This window comes from Myotis lucifugus, unplaced genomic scaffold, assembly GCF_000147115.1.
Source record: "Myotis lucifugus unplaced genomic scaffold, Myoluc2.0 scaffold_0, whole genome shotgun sequence".
Lineage (NCBI taxonomy): Eukaryota > Metazoa > Chordata > Mammalia > Chiroptera > Vespertilionidae > Myotis > Myotis lucifugus.
Genome location: NW_005871048.1, coordinates 3,088,428 through 3,101,203, shown reverse-complemented (window position 1 = coordinate 3,101,203; position 12,776 = coordinate 3,088,428). Strand labels below are relative to the sequence as shown.

Sequence of the window (12,776 nt, the reverse complement as noted above, 5' to 3'; positions counted from 1 at the left end):
TCTTAATACTATGGCCTCATTTTTTTCTGTAGCAGTTTAGAGCAAAATTTGAAAGAATTGTAAATACTCTGTGTCACAGACCACCGTTCTTTGCTCTTAGGGGGATGGTATATCAGGCACCTGATCCCATATGGAAGTTTGAAGAACCAAGTATGTCCTCTTGTCCCCAGACTGGCAAGAGGGAATGCAAAACCTAAGTTCAGCCAAATGGGTGCTCTCTCCTGTGACTTTGATCTTGAGCGCTAAGGAAAGAAATGGTTCACACTCATTAATCTCAGTGGGGACAGCGAGACCCGGCTGTTTCTGGCCTGAGCACTCCGCTTTGATTCCTCCTTCCCAGTCCTCTAGAGGGGCTCCTTCTCATTTGCAAGTTTGGTCCCACAGCTTCCCATCTCCTTTGGAGCTGCTCAATGGCCTCCCCCAGTTTTGCAGACAGAGTTCTGGCGGTGGATTTCATTATGTTGGTCAGTGTTGACTTTTGTTACTTGAAAACAAAATCTTGAAGGACATAGGAAGCATTGATATTTCAGACAAAAGGAGAGCACGCATGCCAGAGGCAATGGTTTCCTTTGTGTGTGTGTGTGTGTTTTCCTGGCACTCATATCATTGCCATGGTTACTTTTGGTCATCTGCGCCTTTCTTTTCCACACCAGGCATGAGAGTCCTTAATATGCAGAATGCTTAGATTTATTCATTCCAGATTGCAATAGATTTATTTATTGTGTCAGATGTTACAATTTTAAAAAAGCAATGTCAGGAAGATAGCAGTCTCTTCCCTTCTATCATGGGAAGTGAAGCCTATTTGCCATTGAACCATTTCCAAGGGTGATACCACTCCACAGGTAGTCTTTTACAAGAACATCCTAGATAGGCATGTTGCTGCTTCAAGAGCTTCTCCAAGCATAGTTTTACTCCAGGAAATATACCAGTAGTGCTTTTACAAACTGACAGTCCAGATATATTCAAGAGGCATCACAGTAATTTAGCACTTAAAGAAAATGAAATAGAATAGAACTCAGCTACTCAAGATGCAGTTCGAGAGACAGAAACATCCACTTAGGAGTTTGTTAAAATATAGGCCCCCCAACCCCAGATACTGAATCAGAATCGCATATTAACAAACTCTCTAGCTGTTTAACATGCACATTGAAGTCTGAGAAGCACTAGAACAGAAAATATATGGACACGATGTATAAGTGTGTTGTTCCATGAAACTTGTTGCAATTATATGCATATGAAGATACGGATTTGGCCATGATGAAAAATGTACTTCTTACTGTGGTAAATTTTTTTTTTACAGTAAAATAAAATTTAGAGAGAGAGTGATGTATGCAAGATGCCCAATAATGCATCCTCGTCATATCCTCCCTTTCTAACAACAATAATTTTTTTAAAATATATTTTATTGATTTTTTTACAGAGAAGAAGGGAGAGGGATAGTGAGTTAGAAACATCGATGAGAGAGAAACATTGGTCAGCTGCCTCTTGCACGCCCCCTACTGGGGATGTGCCTGCAACCCAGGTACATGCCTTTGACCGGAATCGAACCTGGGACCCTTGAGTCCGCAGGCCGACACTCTATCCGCTGAGCCAAACCAGCTAGGGCAACAATAATTTGGTATCAATCCACTAACAAAAGTGACTTTGTGAGCGCTGTGGGATCTGGAACAAGATGGCCAAAGGGTCCAGGGGGAGTCTTTTCCACTGGTGAGTCAGGTAGTAGGTATAAACACCTCAGTCATGGCTTTGGACCCTAAAGTGGCCCATGAACCAATATAGTCCCTGTGAGTGAGGTCCAAGAGCCCCTGGAGAGCACTGACTTAGACAGTCACACATGGCTGAAAAGTCCAAGAGCTCAGTGGGGAAGTTCCAATACACCATGGAGCAAAAACTGCAACAGGACGCACTGGAGAAGGTAAGAGGAACAGTTTAACTTTATGCGTGTTACTGCCCCCTTAAGGTGGCACAGCTCAGTGCCAAGACAGCCCTCTTCCACCTGTGATTCCTCTCTGGGAAATGTAAAAGCATGGAGTGAGCACCTGTTTTCCCAAGCTGTACAGGATCCTGCCAAGAGACCCATTTCTCTTTGGCCTCATCCAGAGTACTGAGCTGTGAGCCACATGACTGAGGGGCAGCAAGCGGATAGGAAAACACCAGCAGATATAGCAGCTACTAACTGTCACAGAGTTCACTGGGAGGACCGCACATCAGTCACAGGTGGTCAAGTCTGTTAGCTCCAGTCTATATTGTACTGAAGACATGATTGAGAGCACTACAGAGAGGGAGCCATGGGTATAAGAAGCCAATCTTGTTTGCTAAGAGAGAGAATTGCCAGGCTGACTTGACTTCCTTTATTGGAAATATTACCAGACAGGTAAATTGAAGACATGAGAATATATCTGGATTTATGAAGTAATTGAAACAAACAAAAAAAATCCCATGAAATCCTGTGGCTCAGATGAAGAAAGTGGGCTGAAATGTAATAGAGTTTTATTTACAAGTGGTTGAATGACCTTATTATAGGGTGTGAATGGAAAATAAAGTCTTTATTAGGATATGCCTTTGATATTTATTTATTTATGTATTTATGTATTTATTTATTTATTTATTATTAATCCTCACCCAAGGATATTTTTCCATTGATTTTTCAGAGAGAGTGGAAGAGACAGGGAAAGACAGCAAGAAATCGATGTAAGAGAAACACATCGATTGGTTGCATCCTGCACGAGCCCCTACCAGGGCCTGGTCCGGGAGGATTCTGCAACCAAGGTAACTGCCTTTGACCAGAATCGAACCCAGGACCCTTTGGTTTATAGGCCGACGCTCTACCCACTGAGTCAAACCGGCTAGGGCTGCCTTTGACTTTTAGCTGCTTCCACATGTTTAATCAGTATTTGCTTAAAAGCACTGTGGCTTGCTGGTCAAATTTCACGTATCTCGACTGTGAGCTAGTTAACTAATATGCTAGGACAAGAATTAGCTCCATCAGGATCTCAACAAGTTCTAAAACGGATCAGATATAGAGCAATGGAATTTCATGGGATTGTGTGACTAGTCCTGTAAGATTACTATGAAAGTCCCAACTAGTATACATAATATTTTTAAAAGTCAGGCTTAAGAGCAAATGTGAAAAATAATTGGAGTTTTAGTAGGTTATAAATTCTATGTTAACAGAATGGTATAGTTAATAACAACAACAAAGAAGCCCATTTAATCTCACATTATATGAATAGTGTTTATAGTATTTAGAATAAAGGTAGGAAAAGTCTCACTCTAATCCAGGCTGTTGAAGCTTTATCTGAAATGTTTCATGTGTTTCATTTCGGTATATCACCCAGAGTTCTTTGAAGGAAAGCAACAGAAACCAAGTCTACCCAATTCAATACAAATAAATTAAAACACACCAAAAATGGGAGGGAATTTGTACAAAAAGTCGCTCCTAAAAATATCGATGAAAAACAACTTTCTTTTGTGGCAATCAAGGAGTAACTAGATTGGACTTATGCTCCTGCCCTAAACAAGCAAAACTTGGACAAAATATATGAAACAACTCTTTTTAGATAGAGGGGCAGGAGGAGAGAGAGAAACCACGGGGGGGGGGGGTGTCTAACCTGCAACTTAGGTATGTGCCCTGACAGGGAATCAAACCCATGACCTTTCAGTGTAAGAGAGGAGCTCCTACCATGAGCCACACCGCCCTTATCAATGGCTCATCTCAAGAACACTGTCATAGGGATCAATCAGCTCTAAATTTATTTGTTCTTGGGCCACTCTGACCAAAGTTCGTATACCTGGCGGAGAAGGTCCTGGACAGGAAAAAGTCAGAGGATCCTGACTGACCTTCCCATCCGGACTTTACTAGCGGTGGCAGGGTTGGTCCCACAAAGAAAAATGTAGGTACTATTAACCAGAAGAGGAGGCAATGATGCCTGTTTGTTTCCAGGTTGACCAAGGAGAAGCATAATTTTTAGTATGAACTATATGCAGGTGCAGTTCGTGACTGGGGACGCATGTGCATTCGCGGTCTCTATCAAGAGAAAGAAGAGTTCATATTCATCTAAAGAAGAGAAGCGGTGGTAGGAGAGGATCATTTGGGGTTGGTTTGGAGCGCAAACTTTTTGTTTGGAAGGCGAGGGAGGATAGAATTCAGCTGAACATATGAACGAACTTTCCAGCAATTAGAAGTTCGTATTTGCTTGGGTTTTCCGGAGAAATTCTTTAGTAAGGAAGAAGAAGGTGGACAGAGAAGTAGATTCCAAAATTCGCGTCCGGCCAATCTGCAGATTGAGAAAAGACTTTTCTTGGTTCTCACTTTCTAACATTGGGTCTCCCGGGACCTCCTTGAGGAGTCGGCAGAGGGAGCCATTCCCCAAGAAATTTGCGCGAGGCCTCGCAGATCTTTTCTTGCGGGTCCGGAGAGTTCTCTTCCCTCCCCGCCTTTGAAAAGTAGGCTCCCTCGGTCCCACCCATCCCCCAGCTCCTGGCCCCACCTTCCCTACCACTTTGTGGCCGCCTGGCACCCTCGGGCACCGCTAGGTCACCCGTCTCTACGTCCCACATTTGCAATCCTTTCTTGCCACTGCTGGGGACGGGCCGTCCACTCTGGCTGGTGGCTCGGGTGCTGTCCCCAAGTCCCCCAAATCCTCCTAAAGGGTCTAGACTAGAACACCTCCCGGGTTTTGACCCGGAGGCGCTCACTGGATGTGGTCCGGACTCAGACGCGCATTCTGCCACCCGCTGCAGTGACCCCAAGGTTTGCCAACTTCGTGACCGGACTCTTGGCGGGGGTCACTCTCGGACGGTGGAAGCCTCCCAAGGCAGGGGCGACCTGCGGTCGGGGCGCAGGAGTCGGGCCGACGGATCCTGGCTGGCTGCAGTGGGGACCGTGCGCGGCGCCAAGCGACGCCCCCTCCAGCGGTCCCTGCCCCTGCGGCGGCAGCTGCAGCAGCGGCAACTGCTCGCATCCAGGCCCGGGCTCGGGTTACCCCCCTCCTCCTCCAGCATCTCGGGCCAGACGGGAAAGCCTTACTCAAGTTTGTAGCGAGTACTTTCCCCCGGTGCGCAAAACTGCGCTGAGACCGGCCTCCTTTCCCGCGTTTCCACCTTTGGATCTGAACGAAGACTCCCCCGTGTCGCTCTCTCCTGGGACGCTGCTTGGAGGCCAAGAGCTCTGCGTGGGGCAGGTTTTATTTCTCGGCTGGCGTTCCGTGAACACCAGGGGAAGAGGGTTGCATTGCGAATCTCAGGATCTCTGGACCTGGGTAAGAGTTGGGCACACTCAATTCCTGCAGTCGCTGGACTTTGGCAGGACGGTCGATGGTTTCTTGGGGGAGGGGGGGACAGAGAAATGGGGAGACAACGTTTTCCTTCGCCAGGATACCCCGGTTCTGCGTGAGGTCTGGGGAGATGGGCCCAGCCTAGGTTGTTTACAAGGGTTTGTGATTATTGTTTACATTTGGTCTTGTTACTTGGGGCTTGTAGGAACTTCTTGGAGTATTTTTCATGGGGAGACATCCCCATTATGCATTTTATTTTACATAATTTCTGCCCTTGTATGTATTGCCTTGTCTGTTCTGTGATGACGGGTGTAGAGAGACTTGGGAGCAATAAGACAGAATGAAAAGTAGTTTCGCAGGACCTTCCTTTGAGATCAGCTTCCCTTCTCTGGGATCTTGACTTGTTTCCTAACTTTTCTTTCTCCAGTACTTGATATTCAGATGGTGCAGATAGACTTGGGATAGTCCCACCTCCCCCATTCTCAGCGTCCTGTGGGGGGTCAGGAGAGCAGGCTGGGTGGCTTAGACCAGAGGGGTCTCTTCCTTGTATGAATACCTGGTTCCTCAAGGAATGTTGGAGTGTGAGGGGGTGAGGGGGGGAGGGGTGATTCTTCAAGCCATAGTTACCATAGAAAGATCTATGTCATGTTGATCTTTTAAATTCCTTCCATCTAGGACTTTTACCCCTGGTTTAGGAAAATATTTTGTCTTTTTTTTTTTTCCCTTCTGGAAGTTACTAGTAGAATGATCCCACCAAGTAAATGAAGTATAGTGATGTTTCTTTAGAAAAATATCCTCACATGAAGATCCAAATTCTTTTTTTAATATATTTGTATTGATTTCAGAGAAGAAGGGACAAGGAGAGATATAAACATCAATGATGAGAAAGAATCATTGATCGGCTGCCTCCTACACATCCCCCCCTGCCCTAACTGGGAATCGAACCATGACCTCCTGGTTCATAGGTCAGTGCTCAACCACTGAGCCACTCCAGTTGGGCAAGGACCCACATTCTTTAGAGGAAAATTAAAGATTTGATTAGTCCAAAAGTTTTTAGGTTCCCAAGACAGAGGAGAATGACATTCCTTCTTGGTTCTCCTTGCCTTTCTCCTTTATATCCTGGGTCTCACTTTCTATAGGGTCTTCTCAACTACAGATGCTTCATTCCTTATGGATGAAAAGACTGGGACCAGGTCATATTCTCCAGAAATGCCTTCTTCCTGATGGGACTGCTCCAAGAGGTCAGCTTGCACGGTAGTTTTTCTCTGGTGCTCTGAGGTCAGAGAGTTGAGTCGATCATGAGCTCTGGGACTAGGTAGCCTGAAGTCATCTCTCAACTCTGCACTTTCCAGTTGTGTGATTTTGGTCATTATTTAATCTCTCTATTCTCATCTATAAAATCAGGATGATAATACAGTGCTTATACCAGAGGGTTGTTAAAAGGATTAAGTGAGTTAATGCGTGTGGTGTGCTAACAAGCTTGGCAGATGATAAGCAAGTAAGCACTAGCTATTATTATAATTAGGCTAATATTGGTAACTTGCTGCATTAGGGTAATAGAGCTTTTATTAACTGTCATTGTGTTAGCTATCATTTCTCTTTGGATGGCCTTTGAAGGCTGTGCTCATTTGGGCTTGGATCCCCCCAGGACATAATGTATTGTCAAATTTACCTCAGACATGATCCTTCTGTTGGGCCCCTTTGGAGGAAAGAAAGTGTATGTGGCAGGGCTGGGATTGTAGAGGAGGGGTCATGGTTGTGTGCCAAAGGGTTATTGGGACAGGCTGGCAGGTGGGACATCTACACTTACTTTACAATCTGTAAACTACACTGTCATAGAAACTCCTTGCATTAATATACTTCCTTTAACCTATTTTTTAAGAGGCCAATCATTTATTCAGTAGTTATTTATGAAGCATCTATTACATTTCAAGCACTGCTCTAGGTCCTATGTTAAGTTCATTAGCTTTATTTTAAAAATGGATGTGCATGAGTATTTACTCTAACCTCCCCCCACCTCATTTCACACATATTAGGGCTTTGTGCAATACTAGTACCCTATAAATTAAATCCAAAATATTTTTAGCTACATTTCTTTTGGTAGATGTTAAAGTGAAGAGCATGTATCGCTGAAGAATTGAACAAAATAGTCAGTATAACTTCTAGCAGTGTTCTTCTCCCATCAGCTTCAGCATAAACTTGTGTAGGGAGGCGGGGAAAAAGCTGGATAACCTAGCATTCCTTCTGACTCTAAAATCTTTAAATTAGTGGCCTTCATGGATGGTTGTTTTTAAACCTCCTTTTTTAAAACATTTGTTTTGAGTACATAAATATGTCACTTCTATTGTTGCATGTTAATCAAAGTAAGTAATGACACTAACAATTAGTAAAAAAGGGAAAGTATTTAGTTCTGCTTGTATTTCGTCAGCTATTCTTAGACTTTGATGTATATCAAGCATGGAGGAAGCTTGTTTAAAAATAACAGATTGAATTGTGAGAAATTGCCAAAGTTTGACATTTTGACCTATATAAAATGGAAATTTAATATCATTCAACCTAATATAAATCCTAGCCCCCTCCGCTTTGGTTCAGATGCAGTAAGTCTTGGGTGAAGTGTGAAAAGTCTGCAGTTTTACAAAAGTTCCCCAGATGATTCTAATACAAACCCAAGTCACATGCTTATTTAGCAGCAACGGCTTTACCTTCCTCATGATCGTCTCCTTGGTCTAACAGCATGTTTCTAAAATACAGATCTGATCATGTCATTCCCTCGTTTAAAAATCTATGGCGAATCCCCAGATGGTGACCATCAGTGTCACCCAGGTGCTTATTGAAAATGCAGATTGCAGGGCTGTACCCCAGATGCAAGGGCCAGAAATCTGCATTTAACAGATCCCCTGTGATTCTGGTGGAGGTGACCGCATATCACACTTGGAGAAACACTGGCTTATAGCAGGAAGCCTAACTTCTCTAACATGATACACATGGCCAGGTTTGCACTGTCTTCTCTGTGTTGTTTGTCTGCTTCCCTGTTCTCCAAGCATCTAAGCCCCACTGATCTTGATCTCGTTACATTTCCTTGGAGAATACATTGCCTGCTTTCACTCCTCCTTCACCTACCTGTGTATGCTGTTCCTTCTGCCAGAAATGTCTTTGCTCCTCTTTTCAGTCTAATCAACTATTTACTACCCATTTATCCTTCAAGATAGAGTTCAAATAAGACATCCCCGTGAAACATTTTCTAATTCACATAAACTTAGAGATGTCTCATATGATTCCTACTCTACTTTGTGGATAGCTTTAATATCCTCCATCATATTGAATCAACTATGTTTGTTGTCCGGAGATTCCTACAACTGGGTGGTGAGATGATCATTTCCTATTTATCCAACTGGCTGGCACACAGTAGTTATATAATAAATACCTAAAAAATGTAAGGGAAGAACGAATAAATGAACACTAGTTGACATTTTCTTAGCACACCAAGTGTTTGGGACTGTCACTATGTACAGACTGGGGGCTGTGGAGAAGCCAGTCAAGAATTTACAGTCAGGCTAGACATAGTCTAGAAAGTGAGCAACCTGGAGTGGAAAAAGGCCAGATAGAATATCCTAAGATGACTTATGAAGCACCAGATGCCACTGAATTAATGTCACATGTTTAACACTATGGCAGCACTATGACAAACCTGAGTTTGTCACACCTTTGGGATGGTTTTGGTTGTGAATGACAGTGCCAGGGCACCGAAATGAAAGTGTCAATGCCAATAAAAATAAACAACTTTTGCCTTGTGCTTTTCAGTTTATAAATACCTTTGTATTTGTTTTGTATTTGATGGGAAACATGGTGACTCGTTCGGTACTGTTTTTCCTACTTTAGTACAGGATGCATTTCTAGAAATTGGTCCAAAGATTGATTGTGCAAAAGCCTACATATTATAAAGGATGCTTGCTTGAGAAGGCCAAATTTATTATAAAATTTTAAATTACTCCTTGCCATTAGACACAGTATTCAGTGTTTAATGTTTTAATTTTTTCTTTAAACTCCTATAATTTTGGTTATTTTCTTATCTGAACAACAGTTGACCTGCTCATAGTCAATAAATGTCTGATTCTGACTAAAGATTTGCCATTTTTGGCATGACTAATAACTTCTATCTTTATCTAACTTATATTCAGTTTATGATGCAAAACTTTCTTATAATTAATATTATTTGTTAATTCTTAAATTTTTTCATTTCTCATTCATTTTTTTATAATTAATGGCAATATACAATAATATTTGAACAAATGAACAAAAAAAATTGCAGGGTAATGACAGAGCTGGTGATGCTGCAAAATGGAACTTTTAGCTCATGGGCAGCTCCACGTAAAATAAACAACATCCAAAAAGTTCACTCATTGGCTGACGTATGAGAGTTCCAATGTCATAGGGCAGGAAGTTAACAGAATTAATAAGTGAAGTACAAATGTCTACATTGTTTGGACTTCAAACAAAGCAAAATTAATGCCAGCGATCCAAGTTTCTCAAGGATGTGTATCCAGGATTTCATTCTAAAAATTAGCTTAGTTTTAAGAATTAACTAAGATTTATTGGGTTCTGTTGATTTGTCTTCATTTTCAATCCTGTTTCCAAAATGAACTCTTTAAACCTTAATTTAAGCTTGCATCTGGCTGTACTTTTATATGTCTCTTACCTAGTTTCCTAATGTCTTCATTTATTCATTCTATTTTTCTGAATTTTCCAAGATTTTGTATTTCTCATGTCTCTCTTTTCTTCACAATTTAATATTGTTTTTCACTGGGATCATTCTAATGCTTTTTTAAAAATAGTTATTGCAGAGGATTAACTTATAGCACTTAATAAGAGGATTTCTCATTGTATGAGGACAAAAGTAAGACACAAACCAGTGCTATTTTACTTTATTCAATTTATTTGCAAAACTGCAAGTCTCATGTGAATGTTATTTGATGATGCATACTCTGCACCATTAGCCAGTCTGGGAAGTGTGAATGTCATAATATATCCTGTTATTATCGATGTTAATTTTTAGTGATTTCCTCTATTCATTTCCAGTGATTTATACCCCTAGATAAAGAAACTATGGGGAGCATTTCAACCACCTCAATTTTCTACTCAGAGGGCCATAAATTGTACCCTTCCCCCTTTCTAAGACAAAGAATACAGTATTTCAGTATGGAAAGCCTCATCTTGGTAGGTACATGTGCAGGATATTAGCATCTGTTAAAAACATCTTATCTGTGGAGCAAGGAGACCCCATTGTAGAGGGTGACTAAGTGCCTTGTCATTAACATCCTGGCTGACCTGGATTCGCTGCACAGATCTGGTTAGTTCTAAAACCTCGCCACAGGTGACCATTCCCATAATGGATCTTTTAAGTGCCTTCTGGTAAAGAATCGTGTTTGTCTTTTTTAAAAAAAAAAATAATTTTTGATGGGAAATTGAAAATCAAAACACACAAATTTAACTTGTTCCTCATGGAACAAAACAGAAATAGGAAGATTAATTAGACCCAGGAGATTATTTCTACAATCAAAATGGAAAATTTTAAATATCTACTTTCATTGATATCTTCAGAAGCATGCTTTATTTATTTTTTTAGATGAGGAATTGATGACAAGATATTCTTTTGTGTTCTTTCAATAAGTAATTGACTTGAATTTTATTTTTGCTCCAACAGTTATTTATTAGGTGAACAGGGCATAGGGATAAATATGATGTGGAATTACCAAGATACTTGCCTTAAGAAAAAAGATAAAGAAAATATAACTGACTGTGTAAGGACCAAGTGGGCAGTCCTGAGAGCTATATTCTAGAGAGAGGACTCCATGTGCTCAGAGGTTTCCTGGAAGCCTGGGGCCTTGAAGGAGAGAGGATTTGAGTAGATGGGGGTATTTTATACAGGGGAGTGAGCTCAGCAAACATGTGGCAGCAGGAATTTGCAAGACATTTTCAAGCAATAATGACTAAATCATTCCACAGTAGGGGTGAGTTAACATTGGAGAATCATTTATGACAGCCATGCATGGGGCTATGGGACTAGATTCTGCCTGTTCCCAAAACTCTATGGACATTAAAGGACCCCCTCATATTACACTGTTATTGTTTTATTATATAAGCCAGATGTGGTGTGGGGCACCCAATGGAGGTTCAAGCAAAAACGGAGTGCCCATTCCATGCAAAGGTGTGAAATGAAAAAACATTTCTTTCAGCCACTATGGGGCTTCTTGGGTGTGCGGGTGGAGACAGGGCTTGTGTTTCTGTCAGCAACATCTAGTTCTGTTTTCTTCCTTTTATTTTATTTTTTTTCCATCATTTATCCCCCCATACCCTTCTCCACCTCCACCCACTTCTCTACGCCCCACAATCACCACACTGTTGTCCATGTAGCACCATCTAGTTCTGAATTCATATTTTCCTGTAAGAAGTTTAATTTAAAGATGATCTTGCCACACTATTGTACTGTCTCTTTTAGCAGGAAGTGGTCCACCCCACATCTCCTTTACTTCATAAAATATCACCAAACATGTGCCTCTGAGTGGGTGACTTTTAAGGCTTGGAACTATGGAGGAAATTCATTTCTTAAAACTAAATATTAAACATGCTAGTTTTTAAAGAGCCATCTGTCCATCCCATCCCTGGGAACTTCATTTCTGAAAGAAGTGCTCACCGTCCATCCTCTTCTGAAGGCTCCAGCCTCTGGCAGGTTGCTTCGGCACTCTCCTCTCCCTGCACCTCCCTCTTTATGCTCATCGCGGACCCCACTGTTATTATTATTATTTAATTTCCTGTCTCAGTCCCCACATTCCTCGGTGCCCTCATCTTCCTCACTTATCTTCTCCCCAGGTGTTTTCCTCGCAATAAGATTTGATTACCATGACATAAAGTATTAGCCCTTTCAGAACTCCTCCCATCTCAGTACAGATGTCCAAATCAGTCCATTAGTCAGGACAGAAAAGCTTGAGGCCTCTGTTTAGCCTATGTTTTCAAACTTTAGGGGCCTGAGAGTCACCAGCAGATACTGGCCCCCCTCTAATGATTTGGATTCAATAGGGGTGCAGTGGGGTCCAGGGGTGTGTATATTTGACATGGTATTCTGATGCAGGTGGTCCACAGATGCACCATAACTCTTGTTAGGGCTATACTTCATTCAGAAGGATGACTTCTTTTTTAATATTTTAGTGACTTGGTCAGAGTGGTTCACAGAGAATAACTGGTCTGTGAAAACCTGTGCCTCTCTGTCTCTGCTTAAAGGGACAATGGCTGTAACACAACGCTGTTCATGTGACAGCCGGAGAAAGGGGCCCATTGTTCAGGGGTTGGCTGATGCTCCATTCTGCTCTGGCCAGCAATCCAACTGAGCTTGGTAGCCCCAAGGAAACAGACACACTTGAATCAGAGAGACAAAGAAAAGAGGTCAAGGCCTTTTAGAGTTAAACTACTTGCAGCAATGAGGTAGGATTTGGGAAGGAAAAAAGT

The 12,776-nt window shown here is 42.0% G+C and overlaps 1 pseudogene; it reads right to left on the bottom strand.

The window, feature by feature from the left end:
• Positions 1 to 12,050, bottom strand: part of LOC102425067 — a 91,529-nt pseudogene extending 79,479 nt beyond the window's left edge.
• Between the last annotated feature and the right edge of the window lie 726 nt (positions 12,051 to 12,776).